Below are 14,098 nucleotides of genomic sequence, written 5' to 3' on the forward strand. Positions count from 1 at the left end.
TGCTCTTCCTTAACCAACACCACCTCTTATTCATATATTTCCTCCCGTATTTTACAGTTCACAGAACTCATTAAATAGCCCCACAAATTGGCTTATGTCTGACACAGAACAAGAATAACAAGCAGTTTCTAGGTCTATGAGCAATAATACCATTGACTGGATTATGAGCCAAAGAACGGCAATAAAATATGGGCTCCTTCTCCTCAATTGGCACCACACAATACTTGCAGTAGAGCTACGGTCTTTGCATCATAAAATAAATACTTGATAACAGGTTCACTTTGATGCTTACATGAGGCTTTATAGAGATGCAATATTCATTATGTCATATATGATCAATTCAAGTTTTCTGTTTGATACTTTAAACATTTGTGGGGTTCATACATGCTTTCACTGGAGGTGCTAGCAGGCTGTATTTTGTAACTTTTGTGCCAAAGGGATAGAAGTGCTACATCTTTAAAATAATTAAATTCTTGACTTATCTGCAGATAGTATTTATTTGAATTTCATATTGTTGGTCCATGCAGTTTTATTGATGCCTTCCTTTTTTTGGTTTTCTAACTTGACTGATAAAGTGGTCGTGAGCAAAATAAAATTAATAGCACTGCAGAATATTATGCTTGGAAACAATAGCCATGTATAATTATTAAACCTGTCGATTAAGCTTTGCAGTGAAACATGATTCAAAGATTCTGATATTAAAGACCCAAAACACAGAAACGTAACTCATAGAACTTGCAGGCAAATAATATATGGATATAAAATTTTGCTTACTTCATATACATCCTATACATAAAGTGATATATCTTCTTTCTTATTTTTTATTGGTCAGGCCAAAGATGCTAGGAAAAATAAGTAGATTATGTTGAAACTTCACAACTAGCTGCAGACAAGAGGTCTCAAGTAATCGACAGTCTTTTAGCATTTATTTCTAAGTGCCACAAGGTATTTGATTTCAGTAGTCTTCAAACATATGTTGGTTTAGACTACTCCAGGCATGAACATACAAGTCTTTCTTTGTGCATGATGAGCATCTAGGATATATGTTTGGTCTTGTACATGTGTGCCAGGCTAATGGAATGCCTAAAAAACGATCTGATTGTTACTATTGTTGCTGACACAACATGAAGGTTGGTGATCTTATGAATTCTGCTATTATGGGAAAATCCGAGAGGTTCATGTAGAGAATGAGAAGGTAAGACGTTTTCTTTGTGAGGGTCACAGTAAATAGATTGTGCTTATGTTGATCTTTCTACCCTCCACAAAAACTAATTCTGAATTGTTTCGGTACACATATTGCTAGCTTTAAGAGGAGAGACCAGAACTGAACTAATTTACATTGTGAAAGAAGCAAACAATTTTTTTGCTCAAATAGTGTAATACGGTTCCAATTACATATCTTCATGCTTTCACAGTGTCATGTATGCACGTCGTAGTTGGTACAGCTTTACTGTGGCTTCAGTTACATATCTGCATGCTTTGCACGCCGTAGTTGCTAGCACTTTTGAGTTGCCTTATTGAGTGTATATCTTTTGTTGAAGGTTATCCAAGAGTATGTTCTAGGTGAATATGACCCTGATGCAACCGATGCTTACCATGACAATCACACCTCCGAGTCTGCTGATGAGGATCACGTGAAAGATACTTGTAAGAGGTATGATTCTAAATTTGGAAAGAAGGATACAAACAATAAATTACATCTGGAAGCAGGAATCTGATGAATATTTGCTGTTTCTATGCCAATTGCAGAAAGCACCTGGGATATACTAAGCAGAGTGGTGCCTTAACAACTTCTTACGATATAATGAGATGTTGAAGCGGCAGACCGAATCCAAGACACCGAAGTGCAATTGCGGCAGATTATCTCTATTTTCCTTTTAATTTTTCTTATTATTGGAGTGAGAACAGGTAGAATGAGGAACTGTGTGATAGTAGATACAACAACTATGTTTGCAATTGTTAATGACATACATACTTGCATTTTCTTTGAAGTGGTCAATCGTGAGTACCAATGCATAATGATGGGGTTTTGGCTCATTTATTGGCTTTGGTGTCCAGTTAACCATGAAATAGGAGCCCATGTCAATTATGTATGCTCTTACGGGATGTGTTCTAATACTGGTTTATTATAAATTTTGTATTTGTAATGATGTGTACTGGTTTATTTTTTTAATTCCTAATAAGTTAGTAGTAGCGCGGGGAGGAAACTGAGCGCTACTAGTATATAGGATACTAGTAGCGTTGGTTGTTTACCCACGCTACTACTATTTCATTAGTAGTAGCACATGTACGTAATATCAGTAGCGTGGGTGGCACACGCTACTACTAACAAAGTTAGTAGTAGCGCGGGTTTAACCCACGCTACTACTAACTATTAGCTGTAGCGCGATACTAGTAGCGCGGGTACCCGCACTGCTAGTAGCTATTTTACCCGCGCTGCTGGTAGCCTTTTTCCTAGTAGTGAGAGATAGATCAAGACGCTTAATTGGACTTTCACAAAGCACATACCTTGACAAAGTTTTGAACAAGTTCAAAATGGATCAAGCAAAGAAAGGGTTCTTGCCTGTGTTACAAGGTGTGAAGTTGAGTAAGACTCAATGTCCGACCACTGCAGAAGATAGAGAGAAAATGAAAGATGTTCCCTATGCTTCAGCCATAGGCTCTATCATGTATGCAATGCTGTGTACCAGACCTGATGTGTGCCTTGCTGTAAGTCTAGCAGGGAGGTACCAAAGTAATCCAGGAGTGGATCACTAGATAGCGGTCAAGAACATCCTAAAGTACCTGGAAAAAACTAAGGATATGTTTCTCATATATGGAGGTGACAAAGAGCTCATCGTAAATGGTTACGTTGATGCAAGCTTTGACACTGATCCGACAATTCTAAATCACAAACCGGATACGTGTTTACATTAAACAGTGGAGCTGTCAGTTGGTGCAGTTCTAAACAAAGCGTCGTGGCGGGATCTACATGTGAAGCGGAGTACATAGCTGCTTTGGAAGCAGCAAATGAAGGAGTCTGGTTGAAGGAGTTCATATCCGATCTAGGTGTCATACCTAGTGCATCGGGTCCAATGAAAATCTTTTGTGACAATACTGGTGCAATTTCCTTGGCAAAGGAATCCAGATTTCACAAGAGAACCAAGCACATCAAGAGACCCTTCAATTCCATTCGGGATTTAGTCCAAGTGGGAGACATAGAAATTTGCAAGATACATACGGATCTGAATGTTGCAGACCCGCTGACTAAGCCTCTTCCACGAGCAAAACATGATCAGCACCAAGGCTCCATGGGTGTTAGAATCATTACTGTGTAATCTAGATTATTGACTCTAGTGCAAGTGGGAGACTGAAGGAAATATGCCCTAGAGGCAATAATAAAGTTATTATTTATTTCCTTGTATCATGATAAATGTTTATTATTCATGCTAGAATTTTATTAACCGGAAACATAATACATGTGTGAATACATAGATGAATACATAGACAAACAGAGTGTCACTAGTATGCCTCTACTTGACTAGCTCGTTGATCAAAGATGGTTATGTTTCCTAACGATAGACATGAGTTGTTATTTGGTTAACGGGATCACATTATTAGGAGAATGATGTGATTGACTTGACCCATTCCATTAGCTTAGCACTTGATCATTTAGTTTGTTGCTATTGCTTTCTTCATAACTTATATATGTTCCTATGACTATGAGATTATGCAACTCCCGTTTACCGGAGGAACACTTTGTGTGCTACCAAACGTCACAACGTAACTGGGTGATTATAAAGGAGCTCTACAGGTGTCTCCGAAGGTATTTGTTGGGTTGGCGTATTTCGAGATTAGGATTTGTCACTCCGATTGTTGGAGAGGTATCTTTGGGCCCTCTCAGTAATGAACATCACTCAAGCCTTGCAAGCATTGCAACTAATAAGTTAGTTGCGAGATGATGTGTTATGGAACGAGTAAAGAGACTTGCCGGTAACAAGATTGAACTAGATATTGAGATACCGATGATCGAATCTCGGGCAAGTAACATACCGATGACAAAGGGAACAACGCATATTGTTATGCGGTCTGACTGATAAAGATCTTCGTAGAATATGTAGGAGCCAATATGAGCATCCAGGTTCCGCTATTGGTTATTGAACGGAGACGTGTCTCGGTCATGTCTACATAGTTCTCGAACCCGTAGGGTCCGCACGCTTAAAGTCCGGTGACGATCGTAATTAGGGTTTTTGTGTTTTGATGTACCGAAGGTTGTTCGGTGTCCCGGATGTGATCACGGACATGACGAGGAGTCTCGAAATGGTCGAGACATAAATATTGATATATTGGAAGCCTATATTTGTATATCGGAAATGTTCTGGGTGAAATCGGGATTTTATCGGAGTACCGGGGGTTACCGGAACCCCCCGGGGGTTATTGGGCCTACATGGGCCCTAAGGGAGAAGAGGAGGGCCGGCCAGGACAGGCCGCGCACCCCCTCCCCCCTAGTCCGAATAGGACAAGGAAGGGGGGGGGCGCCCCCCTTTCCTCTTTCTCCCTTCCCCCTTCCTTTTCCAACAAGGCAAGAAGGGGGAGTCCTACTCCCGGTGGGAGTAGGACTCCTCTAGGCGCACCCCTTGGGCCGGCTGCACCTCCCCCTCTCCCTCCTTTATATACGGGGCAAGGGGGCACCCCATGACACACAGGTTGATCTTCGTGATCGTTCCTAGCCGTGTGCGGTGCCCCCTTCCACCATATTCCACCTCGGTCATATCGTAGCGGTGCTTAGGCGAAGCCCTGCGTCGGTAGAACATCATCACCGTCATCATGCCGTCGTGCTAACGAAACTCTCCCTCAACACTTTGCTGGATTGGAGCTCGAGGAACGTCACGGAGTTGAACGTGTGCAGAACTCGTAGGTGCCATACTTTTGGTACTTGGATCGGTCGGATCGGGAAGACGTACTTGGATCAGTCAGGGGGCGAATCATTTTTTTGCCCAGACGCACTTCCTTGCGTGCGAAGATGTAGCTGGTGGGTCCCAACAGTCATGGGGAAACATTTTTTCACGAAATACAGTGGCCCATCCGGTGGGTCCCAGCTGTCAGGTGGAGGAATCATTATTTTCCGCGTAATAAGGAGGCACTTCCTTGCTGCGGCCGTGGACCCAGCTGTCAGCCTCTCCACGTACAGTCCACGTCCGATGGAAGTTGTTCCTTGACCACGTTGACCATGCCGCGCCGAGAGCACCAGGGCGGTGGACGACGGCGAGACCTAGGAAGGGGACGACACGGAGGCAGGGAAGACTCGACAGTTGTTTCCCATGCGGAGGGGAGTACGACTGTACGAGGGTTTACTGGTTCGTCTGCCGTCGCCGGAGAATAACAGCAGGTGTGGGTGAGTAGAGGGATTGCTAGGCCAGCGATGGCAGTACGGTCGGGCGTTGAGGCCTGCGCGGCAGCACAACCGACCGCGAGGAGGAGGGAGCGGGCAGTCCCGCCGGCGCTTGTTTGAGCGGCTGGAGTAGGAAGAGCAGAGATTGAAGAAACACGACGACCGTTGGATGGACATCCAACAGCCAGTGCTTGTGCGTCAACTTTTTTTAGGAAAGCCTCAAATCTGTGGAAAACAACATACATCCCATCTGCCATTATTTCTAATAATTTACAGCCCATTTGCTAATTCTTAAGGTTTTTTATTGAGCTCATATTCTTTTTGTTAGCATTACACCCCATATTGTGGCAACGGTTAAAAAATTATATGAAATTTTGCATATTTCAGTGCGGTCCGAACTGTTTTTAATCCCGAAATTTCGACTCACATTCAAACTGATTTTAAAAATAAATGTATATCAATATAAAATCCAACAAATTCTCCACGCATAAAAATTAATGTAATTTAAAATCTTGAAATGAAAAAAAAGATATTTGAAACTAATTGCCGGTTTGATGTGTTTTAAAAATGTACAACCCATTTCTCATTACTGATGGGCCATTTTCTCGGCCAGCCGAATGAAAGCTCTCCTCGTCTTGAAAGATTTGCAGCCCAACAGGCTTGACAAAGCGACTTACTTGGCAAATCACAAAAAAACTGGGTTGTGGCCGTGGACCCAGCTGTCAGCCTCTCCACGTACAGTACTCTTCCGATGGAAGTCATTCCTTGACCACGTTGACCACGCCGCGCGGAGAGCACCACGGCGGTGGACGACGGTGAGGCCTAGGAAGGGGACAACGCGGCAGTGGAAGCCCGCGCGGAGAGAACTACGAGGGTTCACTGGTTCGGCTGCGGTGTGAGGCTGCCGTCGCCGCAGGGCCTGGCCAGCGGTGGGAATAGTAGGGGGCGGTGAGGCCTCTGCGGCAGCACAGCCGGCCACGGGAGGCAGGAGCATGCAGCACGACCGGCGCTGCTTTGGGCGGCTGGAGCAAGAGGACCAGAGGTTGAAGAAGCACTACGGCCGTTGGATGGACATCGTACGATCACTAGAGCTAGAATCGTTCATATTGACTAAGTTGACAAAGCCCTTCGTCCCCGTCAACTTAGTAGGCCCACAAGTCAGCCTCCCAGCAAGGTGGGTCCCAGCTAGCCGGGGGAGTATTCATTTTTTGTGCATAACAAGGAGGCACTTTCGGTGGGTCCGAGCTGACAGCAGGGGGAACGTTTTTTCGCGAAATACGGTGGCCCGTCCGGTGGGTCCCAGCAGTCAGGGGGAAACGATTTTTTTCGCAAAATACTGGTGGCCTGTCCAGTGGGTCCCTGCTGTTAGGTGGAGGAATCATTATTTTCCGCGTAATAAGGAGGCACTTCCTTGCTGCCGCCATGGACCCAGCTGTCAGCCTCTCCACATACAGTCCACATCTGATGGAAGTCGTTCCTTCCACATTGACCACGCCGCGCCGAGAGCACCAGGGCGGTGGACGACGACGAGGCCTAGGAAGGGGACGACCCGGAGCCGGTGAAGACGCGACAGTGGATGCCCACGCGAAGAGGAGTATGAGGGTTCACGGGAAGAGCAGTGGGAATAGTAGGGGGCGGTGAGGCCTCCACGGCAGCACAGCCGGCCACGGGAGGCAGGAGCAGGCGGCACGACCGGCGCTGCTTTGGGCGGCTGGTGCAAGAAGACCAGAGGTTGAAGAGGCACTACGGCCGTTGGATGGACATCGTACGGTCACTGCAGCTAGAATCGTTTATATTGACTAAGTTGACAAAGCCCTTGGTACGTCAACTTAGTAGGCCCACAGGTCAGCTTCCAAAACGGTGCGCCCCAAATGTCAGGGGGAGGAATCATTTTTTGGGCGGGTGAAGCTAGAATATCCGAGATTGAAGAAGAAGCACGGCATCCGTTGGATGGACATCCAACGGCCACTGCTGCTAGAACCGTGTGTTGACTATAAGTTGACAAAGTCTTGCATACGCGTCAACTCTATTTTTTTAGGGGACGCGCCAACTTAGTAAGGCCAGAAGTGTGTGGCAGAGAACTTATAGCCCATTTGAGATTTGTAAGAATGTGTAGCCCATTTTTGAATTCTAATGGAATTTACTACAGCCCATTTACAGTTTGTTAAAAGTACAGCCCATTTCAACCAACCGTTCAAAACAGAATTCAATAAAATTTCCCACATTTTGATGGGATCTGAAATATTTTTATCCAGAAATTTCTAGTCAGATTAAATACAATTTCAATATAAATTTATATTACATAAAAATCCAACGAAACATTGCGCTCGCAACAATTAATGAAATTAAAATTTTCAATATCCAAAAATAATATTTTATAAAGTAATCACGTGTTTGGTGCATTTTTTATAGTTACTGCCCAGTTTTATAATGACATCCCATTTATTATTTCTTAAAGCCCATTTTCTTGTTAAGCCTAATGCATCCCTCCTAGGAAAGATTTGCAGCCCAGCGGGGCGGAGAATAACAACTTGACCTTGCCTGGGTATTCCTAAAAAAAGTATAGCTGAGCTAGCCATTTTCAGCTTGGAAAAAATTAATATTTGGGATGGATATCTGGCCTGGGCTAGACGGGCCATAGCCCGCCCAGTTCATACCTGCAGCGATCTTTTCGTTGTTGTTCATAGGAGAAAAATTAATATCTGGGCTAAACATAAAAAAACTCTGCAGTGCTCACACCTCAAAAACACAAATACTGCTCGAGCTGCTTGGTCCCAGCTGTCGGCCGCTTCTTGTGCAATTCTCTCGTTTATTGACTAGCACTACATAGGTTGACAATGGTGTGGGACCGTGATGTCAGGAAACCAGGGGGAAGCAAAATAAATAACTCCAGCGAGCGCTTCCACCTCTGCCTCGTTGTCTCTCGTGGAAACCCCTTTCCTCCTTTTTTTCTCGGGCAAGGACCAATGCATGCAGCACATCCATGCGGTTATTAGGCAAGAAATAAAAGCGCTTTGCATGCTATGAATTACGATGGCCTACATGGGTAGCTAATAAGCCATCCTCTTAACTGCTGTGATTAAATGTTGTGTTTAGAAGAGAGAAATATTCTTCTTTTCCACCAATCTGCTTGCACCTAGGTCGTGATGCACCTTCTAATACGACTTATTCACCTAGACGGAGGGAGTATAGTTTTATACATACATACATACATATATATATATATATATATATAAAATAAGGAGGCACTTGCGTACGTGAGGCTATGGACCTGGTGGGTCCCCATTGTCATCCTCTCCAAGTAAAGTCATCTCCTCGCCCGCGCGCGCTTTCCGCCCGAAACAGTCAGCGCCGCCCGCCCCGCTTCCCAGTGCAGGCGATTGCTCTGCCTTCAAACGACATAAGTGTCGTCCGTCCGTCCATCTGCCGCCCACATTAATGATACGCGGTTGCCGAGGCGGCTACTCCAGCGCCACACGTCCGTCCCTCTGCCCGCCCACCATTGCTATATAAACTGCTGCGCCGGCCATAGCCGCAGTCATCCACATACGTTCCCTTTCTCCTATCCACACCACTACTGCCCACCATGGCTTCCTCGCGCTCCAACACTCTTCGGGACGGGCGGACGATGGACCACAAGGAGATGGCAGCCATTGCTGCCGACCGGCTGGCCGGCAAGCAGTCGGAGGACGACGACGTCCCAATGGAGAACATGGTAGTCGACGATCCGGCGCCAACCCCCTCCTCCGCGCCATCCTCGCCGGTGCATTGCACCATGACCATTGGCGAGGCCCGTGCCCAATATATGGACAGTGTGAGGCAGATGCGTCAGGAGCAGTTCCGGGAGGCGCAGGCCGACGCCGCCTACAACCACCATCTCCTCCAGGAGCACCTGCAGGTGGAGGAGCAGATCGCCGCAGAGCGGGCGGAGCCGGAGGCGCTGCTCGACTCGTACCGCTCCGCCCGCAAGGGCCGCCTCGAGCGCTGGCAGGACCGCATGCGGGTGGCAGAGGCTGCGGCCGCTTACAAAGAGGCTAGCAAAGAGGGCGATGAAGCAGGCGTGGCGCTGTTTGGCGAGACCGCGGACAAGGCAGAGGACAATGTCGGCTCCGACGAGTCCTCGCTCCGCTGGCATCGACGAGGCCCTGCTCCGCCGAGGCCCCGCGGCGCCAACAACGAGGCAGAGGACACCGCCGGCTTTGCCGAGGCCCCGCCCCGCCAACAACGAGGCAGAGGACATCGCCGGCTCAGCTGAGGCCCCGCCCTGCCGGCAACATGGGGGAGGATTTCCACCGCTCCGCTGAGGCGCCGCCCGTTGGCAATGAGACAGAGGACATCGCCGGCTCCGCCGAGGCCCCGCCCCGCTGCCAACGAGGCCGTGCCACACAGAAAACGAGGAAGAGTAGAACACGGTAGGTAGCCGCCACTCGGGTCCAAGTAAGGCCACCGCTGCTACCCTCCTGTTGAAGCCAAGCTAGGCGGGTTGACCATTGACGGCCGGTTAGCTTCTTGGCGGCGACGTGGAGTCGGGGAGTTCTGCTGGAGAATAACCCTGCTTCTACTTAACTGCTGGTACAGTTGGCTGACTGACACGTGGGCCCAACAGGCCACATGTCAGTTACGCAACTACACCTGCAGTTAAGTCACTGAAGCTTCTGTTCGGCTCAGCGGGACACAGGTGGGTAGCTTCGGTTAATTAATTATACCTCCGGCGCACCCCTTTTTAGTTGAAGAATGTATGAAATGTAATGAAATCTGGCATGTTTATATGAAATCCGACTGTGTATGAATGAATTTATTTCGATTAGTTCGAATTCCTGTATCACTGGCATTGGATGAACATGCAAAACAATATGTACTAGCATTATTCCCAGGGTGATCACCTCGTTTGCAGCAGTTTCACATGTACTCCCTCCGGTCCTTTCTAGTCTGCATACAAGTTTTGTGTGCAGTCAAACTATCTCTACTTTGACCAATCTTATACAAAAAAGTATGCACTTTCACAATGTGTGAAGTAAAAAGGAACAAAAGGAGTACAAAGAGTTTGAGCAGGTTTTTAGCGTTTCTGTACATTGCAATGAAACACACAGGCCTGGCAATTCATAGAGAACATTCAAAACAATCAATGATCATGCATCTCAGCGACTCACATGTCAGAGGCAATATTTACTTCACAACTAAAGAATAAAGAAAAAATTGATCGACGCTGCTGACAGCAAGGGCGTCCCATTCGAAAATATCACTGCTAAAATCAATGAGCAAAATTTGACAAGGTTGTCCCATTCCAAAATATCAAATGCCTACGATTATGGAATGGGCAGGGTTTGCCGTCAGTTCAGTCATTGACATGGCACCTCGTGCTAAATAAACCAGCTATTCTTTTTGTGCAGTTCCACCAAAATCAACCAAATTCGCGCGTAGCTTGTATGATTTCGCCCTTATATGTTGCAACGCCTTGAACTTATCGACACCTCCTTTCTTGTGGTGGAAATGAATGATTCGATGTATTCATGAACATTTTGTGTAGTTCCCATTGAAATCAAGCTGAGCACCCCTGTTTGCACAAATACAAAAAAGTGATTAGTATAGAGCAAACTGTACTATGAATTGACAGTTTCAACAGGCACATACACGGTCCATGTAGAGCACACTTTTAGAAAAATGGAACTCACCAGAAAGAATCCTAGAACAACATTGTACTCGCGCATCACAGCAAAAAAATGGAGATTTTGTCAGTCCTTCTGAGCTGAAGTTAGTTTGGTCTTGTGGGGAGTAATGTAACCATCCTTCAACCGCTCCTTCTGATGATAAGATAGACATGGCTTCTTCATCCTGGCATAATCGGAACTAGTCACTTCACGTACTCCATATTCTTCTTCAGAGGAAGATGATCCTGTTGTGCAAATACAAGAGGACTACTAAATGCTAGCATCACTGTTTGCTCGAAAAAAGGAAAGGAAATATTTAAAACAACACAAATGAAGCACTTCTCAAGGACAATACCACTTTTTCATGACAGTATCTAAACAGTAGCACAACACCAATAGAGATGACAAAGCTCAATCATATGGATGAAATCAGTGGGCGAGTACCAACCTTTGTCAGGAGACTTGTTGTGTAGAGCATACAGATGAAGAAATTCTCCGGAACCATCTGTTGCAATCTACGGTGGTGGTCATGCTTACTATATACTCCTCGATTAGTTTAATGTTTCCAACATCTTCTTGTGCAGTTCCACTAAAATATATGGCATCTTCAAAGAAGATCCCTGTTTGCACAAGTAGAGATAATTACATATTACATGAAGAGTGGCATCAAATCAGTGGCAAAACAATTGCTCGTTCCAGCCATAGCAATAAATTAAGATGCAAAACTATATCATTACTTGTGTCATCACAGTTCTAGTGCTTCATTACAGCACCGGGAGTTGATTTTTGTTTTTCTTCCCCTTGTTCTTCCCCTTCATCACTTGGTTCAATAACAAACAAGCTTTGCCTTCAATGTAAGATTTGGCATGTCAATTAGGGAGCACAAGTATAGTACTAAACTTAATTTTCTGATGAAAGTGGCAAAATACAGGCCAACAGTTGTGAAATATCCTTATCTTACCTCAATGGGATATTACGGTGCACATACAGATTGGAAGTCTTGTCTCCATTTGTGCAGTTCACTAAAATCAAGCAACATTATCATACAAGTAGCACAACATATGAATGCACACTGCAGAATCATGTGAAAGAAGGCTAGTACTGACCTCTCATGATGCGGAATTCAAACAAGTCACAAGAAGAAGACCTGAACCAAATTTGCCTTAATGGATAGGAAGTAAGATCTCCTCTTGTGCAGTTCCACTAAGATCAAGCAATCAAGCAACGTTGTCGGTGTGACATTTTGGTTGAACTGCACAAAACACTCTTAAAACAAAAGTGTTTTGTGCAGTGCAACAAAAGGTCACAATGGCAACGAGGTGAAGCAGATAACCCTGTTTACACAGAGGTGCAAAGGAAACAATTAATGGTCAATAACGGTGGATGACACAGAAGCCAACAAAAAGAAGCATCTACCTTATCTAAATGGGAAAGAAAGCAAGACAGTAGCATTTGTGCATTGATTAATATTAACATAGATATTATATTAACAATAAAATTCGTTAAACATGTAATTTGCTTTTAACCGTGGCATTGCATCAATTTTCCAGCGGCATTATTAGAGGGTGTTTGTTTACAGGGACATTTTGGTGTAGGGAATAAAAAAACTCCGTGTCAGTCCCATCTAAACCAAAGATGAGGGACTTCTAGGGACTAAAAGTGGGCATTTGGGACTAAAGAAATAAGACCCCAAGGGAGTCTTTTTGGGACTTTTTCCAACAGTTGCCCCTGCCACGCATCGCACCTTGTCTCTATTAGTTCATTACTAGGGGTAACATGGTCTTTTAGTATGTCATTTAATAACCTCTAGTCCATGTTTAGTCCCTGGAACCCAGCAGGTCGGGACTAGGGAGTTTTTAACCAAACAGGGCCTTAGATTAACAACAGCTAATGAGTTGCACGGGACAGTGGACGCACCAGCACCATGTGCAGCTACTGATGTACTGTGGTCATGCACAGTCTGTTGCAACAAAGAATAAGCAACCAAGGAGCATATTTGTGTTGGTCCCAGTTTTGTTATCTTTAGACGCCTTTCCCTATGTGAGCGCAGCAAATCTAGTCCTGCTCAAACTCTACAGCCTTGTCCCTTCCTTTCCTTTTTGAACTAGTACTTTCGCTCCTTCCTTTCCTCTTTGAACCACGTCCTAGATTTATGCGATACAACTTTCCCCTGTTCCTTTCCTCTTTGAACCACGTCCTAGATTAATGCTATACAACTTCCCCCCTTCATTTCCTCTTTGAACCACGTCCTAGATTCATGCTATATACAACTTTTCCCACTACTTTTCCCACTCCTTTCCTCTTTGAACCACGTCCTAGATTCATGGTATACATGCAGCTAGAGCAATGCATGTGGAGTAAGTAAATTATACCTTAAGGTTCTTGGGGCGTGGTTCGGTGGGCGACGAGACGACGACAAAGAAGAAGGGCTCGGAGGCCCTCCCGTGCCGCCGCTGGGTGGAAAGTGAACAGCTGCGCCGGTAGTCCCTCACCGACGGCGACAACGTTAAGCCTCCTTCCCTTCCCGGCGGACGGATCCTGCCGGCTTTGAGCAGCAGTGAGGGGAGAGAGAGGCCAACGAAGTCTTGTTTAGATCTAGAGAGGGCGAGAGAGTGTGAAGAGAGCAACTACAAGCGCTAAGGCTCCAGCAGGAGAGGGCGAGAAAGTGAGCGAACAGGCTAACCAGCTATGTTCAACGAGAGGGAAATAACCTTTTATACGTTCCTGCATTCGTGTGACAAGCATGCCGTGTTTTTTTGTGTGTGTGGGAGTCATTGGGATTTCAATCATAATCATGTCATGTGGCTTTGGTGGTAAGACTATCCACAGTGGTGCAGAAATAATGCAGCCTTAGTCACCTTACCTCTCTCCACGTAGTACGTTGGGTCCCACCAGTCAGAGGGTGAAACAAACAAATTAATAAGAAAAATTAAAAGCGCCAGCGGTGTATCTTACCTCACACATCTCGCTACTGCTTGGGAACACTGTCCAATTGATCCCTTTGTTCGCTCACGTACTATTTTAAGTGAATCCTTATTATAACATGCACACAAATTTTGGGCACCTGTATTTGACTTAA

At 45.5% G+C, this 14,098-nt stretch overlaps 1 long non-coding RNA gene across 1 annotated transcript; it reads left to right on the forward strand.

The window, feature by feature from the left end:
- The first annotated feature begins 1,110 nt into the window (after positions 1-1,110).
- Positions 1,111-2,116, forward strand: LOC147985331 (uncharacterized). The gene is made up of 3 exons (XR_015615114.1): positions 1,111-1,195; positions 1,542-1,654; positions 1,750-2,116. It is a non-coding gene; the product is annotated as an uncharacterized LOC147985331 (long non-coding RNA).
- Positions 2,117-14,098: the final 11,982 nt, after the last annotated feature.

The sequence above is a fragment of the Triticum urartu genome, chromosome 2A, assembly GCF_056163025.1.
Source record: "Triticum urartu cultivar PI428250 chromosome 2A, HENAU_Tu73, whole genome shotgun sequence".
Taxonomy (NCBI): domain Eukaryota; kingdom Viridiplantae; phylum Streptophyta; class Magnoliopsida; order Poales; family Poaceae; genus Triticum; species Triticum urartu.